General features: G+C 36.2%; 1 long non-coding RNA gene across 1 annotated transcript in view; it reads right to left on the bottom strand.

Moving 5' to 3' along the window:
* Window positions 1-24: 24 nt before the first annotated feature.
* The window catches only part of LOC108166238 (uncharacterized), a 123650-nt gene continuing 113572 nt past the window's right edge, over window positions 25-10102 (bottom strand). The window contains exon 3 of the long non-coding RNA XR_001776533.1: window positions 25-771. This is a non-coding gene — a long non-coding RNA (uncharacterized LOC108166238). The remainder of the gene's footprint in view (window positions 772-10102) is intronic.

Below are 10102 nucleotides of genomic sequence, written 5' to 3'. Positions count from 1 at the left end.
CAGCATAATATTTTCTTAATTTTATTCTGCATTTGTATTTCTAATCCCGATTAGCAGTAATTCAGTAGCGACAGCAACAAGAAACACTACACAAACCTTCAAATGAAAAAAATACAAGTTGCAAGAAAATGTGTTTAGGACTTGGATGACTTTGAAAAACATTGTCAGTTTCTGCAAACCAGTTTGGCTCTTCATGTCCATTCAGCATCATCAGATGAGCTCTAGTTGTTGTTTTGCAGCAGACGAACTGACTTTGCATCACAGCCTCAAGCGTATTTACTTAGACTTTTCACAGAGCTGCTTTTGAATGTTAGGCACCAGCACTGTCGGATCTCAAAGCAACATGCTTAGTCCCAGAGAAATGAGGTGGAAGTCAGGAAGTCATGGTGGCTGCAATACTAACGTCTGTCATGTTGCCTTTTTGGCATGTTTTTATTTTTCTCTGGATCAGTGGTCACATGGAACTGATCTTGTAAATACAGCATGACTAAGCATCAAGTAATGAATTTTTCTCTGGTTTCTCTGGTTATTCTTCAACCTAAGCATCCACGGTGGCATGATAGACAGTTGCATGTCTCCTCCCACTCCATCTTTCTACATGTGGTACATTGATGGGGATCTCCCCAAACCCTTTCATCTCCTCTGCTGGCAATCCAGGACTGACTATGTTGGCTTTTGTCAGGCTGTTTTCTCTAGATATTTAGGTATTCATCGCACTTATTCATGTCTCCATTGGGCCTCGTAGCTGTGGCCTGCCTCCAGACGGCACCCCTGAGAAGAGAAAAAAAAACGAGGTGTAGAGTAAGGAACCACAGACAGTTCAGGTCTTATCGCCTCTGYGCACCCGACTGCTGGCAGCTCCCTGGATGCAATGAATATCTTCCACTTAATGTGTGTTTATCAAGCAGTGCAAAGGCTTCTTTGCATGACAGAAGAGGACTGACTTTGTTTCAGGACTTGTTGATGTAATTTCAAGAATAAATTATTTTTACAATAAAACAATAAAGTACATGGGTAGATGAGCTTTACCCAATTGGGCAAAGTGCATTTACATATTCCGTATAATACGTAAATATCACATGATAAATATGTGTGTGTGTGTGTGTGTGTGTGGGTGTGTGTGTGCGTGTGTGTATTTGCCACTACAGTTTGCCTACAGTCTTCCAAAAACAATGATGTACAGTGGTGTGTTGTGGCATATGAAATTAATCAAGTTTTGATACACTCTTTCTCACATTCCTTAMGTTTGCTCCTTAGCTTTCATTGCATATATGAAATAGTTTCAGTAAAAGTTCAAACCTCAACCAACTATCAAGTCTGATAAATCTTAAATTCAAAGCTTCACTACTGTTGACTATTTTCCTACTGAAGATAATTTGCTGACACACTTCTGATGAGGATTTCTGATTCTGCTAACGAGATCTGCTCTGCAGTCTGTGTTGTATTTCATATTCCTACTACTGCTTTGTTTTTTTAAACACCATCTACTGCCTGCTCTGTTGTTTATATGCTCTTTAGAAAAAAGATTTTTGCCCACAAGCATGGCTGGTTTTTCAGCATCAGTAAAAGGTGCAACAACAGTGACAATAAGCCTGCTCAGGATTCACAAGCCCGTGAAGCTGTTCYACTGCATTCCCATCTCAMCTGCCAGTGCTGTCACTGTCAGGGTTTACAGCATCCTCTAAAAACAGCATTCCGCATAAATTAAAAAAAAGCACAAAACATTTTGATGTATAAGGGAAAAACAATCAATCGATTTAAACTTGAGGTTTTGGAAAAATYCAAAGCGGTGATATAGGATAGGGAGAGTTATGGCTGATACTTTACTCTTCAAAGAAAACATGGTTTTAAACTCCAATATTATATCACTGGAATGTGTTGGCTACTGATAGACCAAACCAGTTTTACATGTGTTCTTTCATCCCCCAAATAATTCTTTTGGTTTAAAGTGGTTCACACAAAAGTCGCTGTTGTAATGGTCGAAAAGATAGATAAATAAAAATTTGCCATCTGACATGCCTGCTGGAGCCAATCTAAACAGTGATTTTTTTTTTTGTCCTACTGGTAAAATGTTTACTTCAGGAATTCAAATGAGAGAAAGGGAAAAGAAAGGTTGCTAAATCTTTTAGAACTTGAATTATGGATAAACCTGAATTTCAAAAACATGTGTCTGGGGTTTCTTAATTTCTTTCTTTTTTTAATTGGTCTTATTTTAATAACAAGCCAACTGACATTGGGAGAAATTCATTGAGAAAGAGTAACAGTTCTGCGGAAGTATACTGCACGCAGTGGATAGCCTGTCTTTTCCAAGTACACCGTTTACGGTCTGTACATTGCAAAAAGAAAGACTTTCAGACTCATCCCTGAAAGACTCAACTCAGAATCACGAGTTCAAACTTCAAGTCTGATGAAAATCTTTGTCTCATGCAATCAAAGTTAAAGTATGCCRATAAGGGTAGCTCTTTTAAATAAATTATTAATGTTTCCCTCTGAGTTACTGACTGGTTGTCATAGAAATACTAGACACTATGTATTGATTCTTTGTAATATTCCTAAACACGTCACAGTAAAAGGAGTTAAAGCTTTAAAGATGGTCTGTTTCTGTAGGCGSAGTAACATCAGGTGAAAATAGACTAAAGAATAGCAGTTCTGACAYAAGCACATTTTCTCTTGATGAAAATGCATATTATTAATTTTTTCTTTATGTTTATTACTTTCTTACAACCTGTTTCTGTTTGTTGTACCGTGAACATTATCACATAGATGACAGACACCTATAGTCTGTCATCTATAGCTTACCTAATTTAACTTTTAAGTAAACTAAATTACTGTAACTTAGCTTACCTCTGACACGTTATTCACTTTGGTTAACCAAGTATGACTACACAGACCTACAACAAAAAATCGTTCTTTCATTCATTACGATATTAAATATAAACAGTAATTTTTAACATTTTTTGAACACAATATGCTTACGTTTTTAGTAAAATAATTATATTTTTTCCATCCCTCCCTCTATTATCTTTTGCAGTTTATATTTTAACTTTTGAGAATAATCTAAAATAGTCCTGGACAAGTTTTTAATTACCTTCTGATTATGGCTACATGCAACTGAAATCAATTTCTCTGGGTCAGTTTCTCTGGGTGGCTGGATTTATTATTGATGGATGAAGAGTAAAAAGTTGAGTAGTCTGCATTGAGTTTGTAATTGTGTGGAGTTAATATATGTGTAACTCTGTGTCTTAACATTTTCTAAAATTTATTTTTGTTCATGTCTTGTTTTTGTTTGACTGTTGACCATTGAATATGGCCAATATTTCTTTTTCAAATAAATGACAACTATGGTGCCATGTAATGTTGGAGCATAGTGAATACAGGCAGAACACCTGCATTGACTCAACATGACCATTGTTTTGCTACTGATCTACTCCATAATTAATGAACACAAAGATAAGCAAGGCGTGGTATAAAGTGCATCTTTATGGATAGATACCATAATGTGTTTTATTTCCAAATCCAAACTATCTTAGATGTGTGGAAAATGTTGAGTTAATAGCAAAGTCATTGTCAGAACTGCACCACCACAACCCTTCAAACGTATTCATAAGAAATGTTCACCTTCACAGGTGGGAATTTATAGTGAATCATCTTCTTTGTGAAAACCAAGACAATGCAAGGTGGCAGACAATGCAAGTTGGAACTTGTTTTATGCTTTAACACCTCAAATGATCTCAACTCATTGCTTTTATCTGGTAGCTTTAAATTCTGGCTGAAATATTCCTAAATAAATCTGTTGGAGGCAGARAAATGAGAACAACACCAAGCGACAATTTCTCACCTGCATATAGTTTAAATTGGGTCCTCTGAGATTCATGTTCTTGCTAATATCATCCCATGTTAGACTGTAGCTCTACTGGTTGTGCTGCACTGTGGCTTCTAATGAAAACTGATTATAAGCTTCAGGTTATTGGCTTGAGTCACTTAATCTGTAGGTTTGTCAATATAATGTTGCCTTGTGTTCGAAAACTGTCTGGAGCCTYGCATGTTTTTATTTTCATTTGACATGAGGCAATATCATGAGAAAAACGGATATCAGCAAACATAAGGGCACATCTGATCTGTGTATTTTTGAATAAGGATGTAAAAATATTTTACTTCTTGCAAGCTGATGGTCAGACGGTATAMATTTTGCTTGATCTCTCTGGGATCCATCCATTATTTGAAGGAGTTTAGGTGAATTGCTTGCTTTCAGTCTTGAGCACCATCTTAAGAATTTAAGGCTAAGGAAATWGCATTTCTTTTTAAAAATCCACTTCTTGCCTTTTGAGGACTTCCTCTTAGATTTCTCCAGTTCTGAGAACTGTAATATTCAAGGATGTAAAAAAGAAAAAAAAAAAAAAAAAAAAAAGCCAAAAGCTCTGTCTGTTTTCCAATCAGTCTGGCCTGCACAATTCAGAAACTGTTGAAATTATTAATTATGTCCAAACAGCTACAAAAAGCAATATTTAAGTGAAGAAGGAAACATGCTTATTTGTAACTCAACAGAGCATAGAGTTATTTTCCCCAGCATAAACTCTTCAATGAGGCAAATCTTTGGCATGAAGTGAGCTACTTAACTCCATTCTACCCTTCTGCAGGATCAGCCTCTTTTATGATCAATATTTGTCTACCCTTGAAGAATGTTAGAAGAACATTACTTCAGCTAGAGAAAACAAATTGTAGCTGTTAAGCTCATATCAGCACTGCTCCAGCTCATTGTTCTGGTATTTGCCCTTCATGTTTCAGTTTACTTGTTTTAAAGTACTATTTAGTTCTTCATCGTGATTTTAAGATTTGCTCCAAGTGCTGGTGAAATAACATCTTGTTTGCATTTCACTTGTAGAAATTGYGTTAAATTGTAAGCATCTCGGTGTTGTAAATAAATAGAGCAAAGTAAATCATTTTAAAGGAAAATCTAAAAAGTAAAACAAAGATTGTTAACCCTGGGTTAAATATGCAAAAACAGTTTTGAAAAAAGACAAACAAATATGGTATGTTCTGATGAAAAAAAAGTAGGACTTTTTSTCCGTTTGTTCAAAAATGTATATTTAGCGCAAAAACAACATTGGACCCTCACTCAAATAATTGTTTTCAGGATGAAACATGTTAGTGGAAGCATCTTTCTTTGAGACTGTTTCTTTTTTTGTAKTTGGAGATGGGTCTAGTCAAGGYTGGGAAAATTATGAAGGGYTACAAATACAAGTCAGTGTTGGGCCTGTTAGTCTCATAACGCTAAATGTAAAGAGAAATGTGTGTCAACTTTTTATATCCAATAAATATGCTCACATAGATAACAATCACAAGAGATTTTAATGGTTTCCAATGAAAAATGTGAAGGGAATTTTTAGCTAAAGCCGGTATCAACCGAGCAATAAAGAGACAGAAAAAGAAGAGGTTAGGTTTTTAAACTTCTATTTTTGCAAAACTTCAAACTTGAAGATCTCAAAGCTGTCTCTTCAGATTTACACCCACAAGCAAGCAAGACGACAAATGTTCTGCTGCCATTAGTAAACCAGATTAGGACTCTGGGTTTACCACCACTCATCTGGGTSTCAAAAAAACTCTGATCTGACTGTGCACAGATAAAAACAAACAAATGCAAATTCAAATCCACCTCCTTCCTTCATTTTCTCTCTTCCTGCCTCTTTCCCTCTAYTTCCCCTCCTTCACAGGCTCTGTCTCTTTTGCAATTTCCATCTGTTCAAATGAAATATACTTGGCATCTGGAAAATGCCCCTCAGCAGTGAGGGACAATATATCTTACAAATATCAGATGTCCAGTTGTGGACCATGTAATATTTRCAAGGGGACTGTGGCAGTGATGTGATGTGATGTCAATGTTTACCATGAACAAGTGCCCCTCCAAAGTTCTCTAACACCTGCCAACTATGAGAAAGGTGAGGTGTTTGGCCAATCCAGACACTCATTTACATGTAACCCAGCAGTCACAGTTGACCTAATCACATCTGGCATGCTTGTCTAATTAATTAATCATGTGTAAGTGGGGCCAACCTCAGACTTTGATTACAGCTCACATATTGTTTTAAAGATCTGTTGTTTGTTTAGTGACATGAGGGCAGACAAAGGACCAGATGGAAAGACATTTTGAGTGAGGAGAACATAGAGACTGTCCAAAAACAATAACAAAGAAAAATGCTATGAAAAATAAAACATCATGTGAATAAAAAAAAATTTTTAAAAATCTATAAATGTTGTTAGTTATTTTTTAAAAGAATTGTATCTTGGCCCACAAAAAAAAATAAAATGTAAAAATGTTGCATGTAAACTCTATTTTGTGCTCAAGAAAGAACAACAGATGTGAATTTGATGGGTGTAAATTCATTGCTTTATAGAGCTGGTTTCCAAACCACAAACCTAAGTAACAAGTCGATTGCCTCCTATTAATTCTCACCAGATTCCTTACTAACATATTATTTAACAAAGCAGAGGCCAGTGAAGTCATGTTTGCTTTACATGGTGAAAAGCCTCTCAGAAGAAGGTACTTAAAATCAGCATTTTTTTCTCTCTAACAGTAATCATTTTGGCAACTGCACTGAGGAAACTGTCGAAGCAAGGAGCTAATCTTCCGCTGTTGGTGCCTCAAGCTATCCTGGTCTGTCAATACGCCTGCATGGAGTTAATACTAGAATATGAATAGCTTCTGTATGAGTAGTTTAAGATGCCACTGCAGGCTGACTGCTTTCAAAGACATGAGCAGATTTTACTGAGATTTAACAAGATCGGTGTAACAGAAAGACAACTTTTCTGAGATGTATTTTATTTAATGGAAGTAGACCAAACACTTAGCGTCGTGAGACTATGAAGAAACATTTAAAATAAAAATCTAAAAACATGAGTAGTTTCTCTCATCTAAAGTGGTCCCTTATTTCAAGGATGACTTTTCCACACCTCCTAAAAAACATTTTACAAAATAAAGTAAAGTACGTGCATGTATCTGTTTTCAGCAAAGATATCTCAAGAGGGAAGTGAACTTCTAACCCTCGCAGTGTCATCAGCATGCTTAACTCGCTGAGCTTTAACACTTCTTCCAAGAATATCCTTTGCACTTTAATCCTCCTATTTGACAGCATGTCTTTTGTGACAGGGGCAGTCAAAACATGTCTGGAGTGGGCCCAGTGGCAAAGTAGATGTCCACTGAGTGTTGTAAGGTCAGCAGTGTTTGCAAGCAAAACAAAAAGGCTTGAAGGGAGGTTAGAGGCTTCAGATGTGGCTTCAGTCCAGGCTCTCTGTCCTTTTTAGCGTTTTAACTTGACCCACCCTCAAGGGGATCTGTCTCTCTTTATCGCTGTTGTCTGTCTGCTTTTCACTGCACCTATGTGGGCTACTTAATGATTTTCTGCCTTACAACAATCAAAGACAATCCTATGCTTCTGTAATCTTCCCTGTACCCTACAGAAGCTTCTAGACACACAAAAAAGGGAAGACAACAACATGCATCAGACCAAAAGTACACTTCTTCTCTAATATTATGGGACCCAACAAACATGCATGAAGCTACTTTCAAGTGACATCCTTAATGTCAAGATAAAATTAAGTATCAATCACAAACAAACACTATTCAARGAGTCAAGGAGCACCAACATCTACAGAAACATTGATAAATGAGATAAATGATTCATTAATCAAAGATTTCACTTTGACGTTGARGGGTTTCTTACGTTTGTCATTTTTTTGTTTTCAAAAAAGCTGAATTTTGTTGACCATGATTGATTTGTAAAAGTCACAGATAAGGCACAACATTTAAGAAGGTAAATACTTTTTATAGACACAGTGATAATGAAAAGAAGTAGCGAATATGGTTTTCAGACTGAAGTTTTTTACCTTTGTTGAGAGACTGTCTCGTTTTTTTAGGATAACCTTTGTTCACCTACAGACGTTCAGATTATTGAACTCTATGATAGATTAAAAAGACATACCTTTCTTGAAAATGTYCTTTGTGGGAAACCTCATTTGACATATTTTGTGAAAAACTTCACCTTTTTACACATATTCTTTGAATATGTCTTGGAGCTAAGTACAAGACAATTTCAACATTGTAAATGTATTAGCCTACTTCTTCCCCTGCCTGACCTCCCACTRCACATCGTATTGGTCTGTGTCTCAGAATCAGACATCAATAGAAGAGGAAAAGAGATGAAGAGAGGGAAAAATTGGATAGGGATGTGCCGAGTGATGTGTGTGCAAGTGTGCGTGTGTGTGTAAAAGGAGAATGGTGGGGTGCACCTTAGGGAACTGTCTGTCACAGCCTTGCCATGTTGATAGACATGTCAATTGTGACTGAGTGGGAGGTATTGAGCAAAAGAGGGAGGAGAACATCAAAGATGAGAAAACCGATTTGAAGCAAAACGAAAATGAGAAAAGGGCAGATGTCTAACATGTTTCTTCATCTTGTATTATAAATCAGAGCTGCATGGATTAAATTCTGTGTTGGAGCTCAAATCATTTTGCCGACACRAAAACTGATTGCACATAAAATATGAATAAAAAAAAAAAGCTAAACAAAGTTCTCCACAACTTGTTGTTATCAATGCCATTTAAAGATGCTTATTGCTAAAGATTTTGACCTGATTCATTGTTCACAAAGTCTTCTACCATCCACTTGAATAGAATGCTTGAGGAAATTTAGCCATTTCCAGAAGAGTGTCTGGTCTTAACATAAGACCTCACATCAGCCTAAGACCAAAAGAAATTCTCTAAAATGACATAATGAGTGAATTAAATTGTCRTGGTCCAGCTGATCCAAAAATATTCTAAACAGAATAAATGCCTCAAAGGTTCCAAAGACTTCAAAAGTCAATCTACWGAAATGTAAAGCCTTTTTTAGGTTCTAGMAGCCTTTATTGAATAGTACATAAGCAGGAAATGAGGAGGAGAYAGGAGGGRAAACAGGCAGCAAATGGCCCAAGATCAGGAGTTGAACCTAGAACAGCCACTGCAGCCCACAAATGTTCTTTACACTCTACCAAGTGAGCATCCCTAAAGTGGAAAACTTTTTATCAATGCTTCATAAATACCTTTAAAACCGATAAAAACTGTTTAGTTAAGCAGTTTACTTTGGATATTTATTATACATTTACTAATCTTTCTATAAATTTGAATTAGCTGAACAACTATTTCAGTAAAGTAAACGTCATAATCACTTTAGTGATCTCTAGTGGTATGTTTGAGTGTTACTTAAAAAGGTTGTGCAATCWTCTCTATTCTGAAGAATTCATTGTGCCAAGGGAATTTGAGTAGTTTGCACCTACACATCGGGGGTTTCTGGTTTGCTCTTCTTTGCCACCAACACAGCTTATGTTAACTCAATAAAACATAAGAAAAGTCTTTTTTTTTCTTTGATAAAAAAAAAAGACTAATGAGAAACTTTTAGGTTCTAGYACTCATCATGATGCAGGGACAGGATCTGCCTGGACGAATCATGTGGGAATGGAGTTTCAGTAAATTATCTTGCAGATGTTAAAGATATTGGAATGATGCATCCGTTTAATTCAGGGGTAAAAAGCTGTGTGAAATAAACAGCTCTGGTCTTGAAGAATACAAAGATATCTCTGTTTAAGCAATATATAATTCACACATAATTTCAGGATTAAGACATACATATTAAGTTTACACCAATCTTTGTGGATTGTTCACAAGAGGTTCTTTCACACTGTGACAATGACAAAGGTGAAGTGATATTCTCCTTGTTGTTTTCAGTTGCACWACATATTTTAATTACCTTTACATTGCATGTTCACTATAATAATATTTTGTCTCCTTCAATACAAACTCATTTGCTGTTCCACAACCTGTCTTCATCAGCATACATGTACAAATTACAAGTTTATATTAGCACAACATGAGTTTYATGTTGGAAGGTGATTCACGCTGAAGGCTGTTTCAGGATTGGTTAGCTGACAAGTTTGATGATTGAAACTTGGCCTCTCAGGGTAACATGTGGAATGTCCTTGAGAAGGAATTCTGAACACCACATGTTCATGATGCATTATTTTGCAAGTGCACATATTTGGGTACAAGCCCTCATCAAACTGAGTGACACCTC

Source organism: Poecilia reticulata, linkage group LG4 (genome assembly GCF_000633615.1).
Source record: "Poecilia reticulata strain Guanapo linkage group LG4, Guppy_female_1.0+MT, whole genome shotgun sequence".
Lineage (NCBI taxonomy): Eukaryota > Metazoa > Chordata > Actinopteri > Cyprinodontiformes > Poeciliidae > Poecilia > Poecilia reticulata.
Note: the sequence above shows the minus strand (reverse complement) of the source record. Positions and strands in the feature narration are given on the sequence as shown.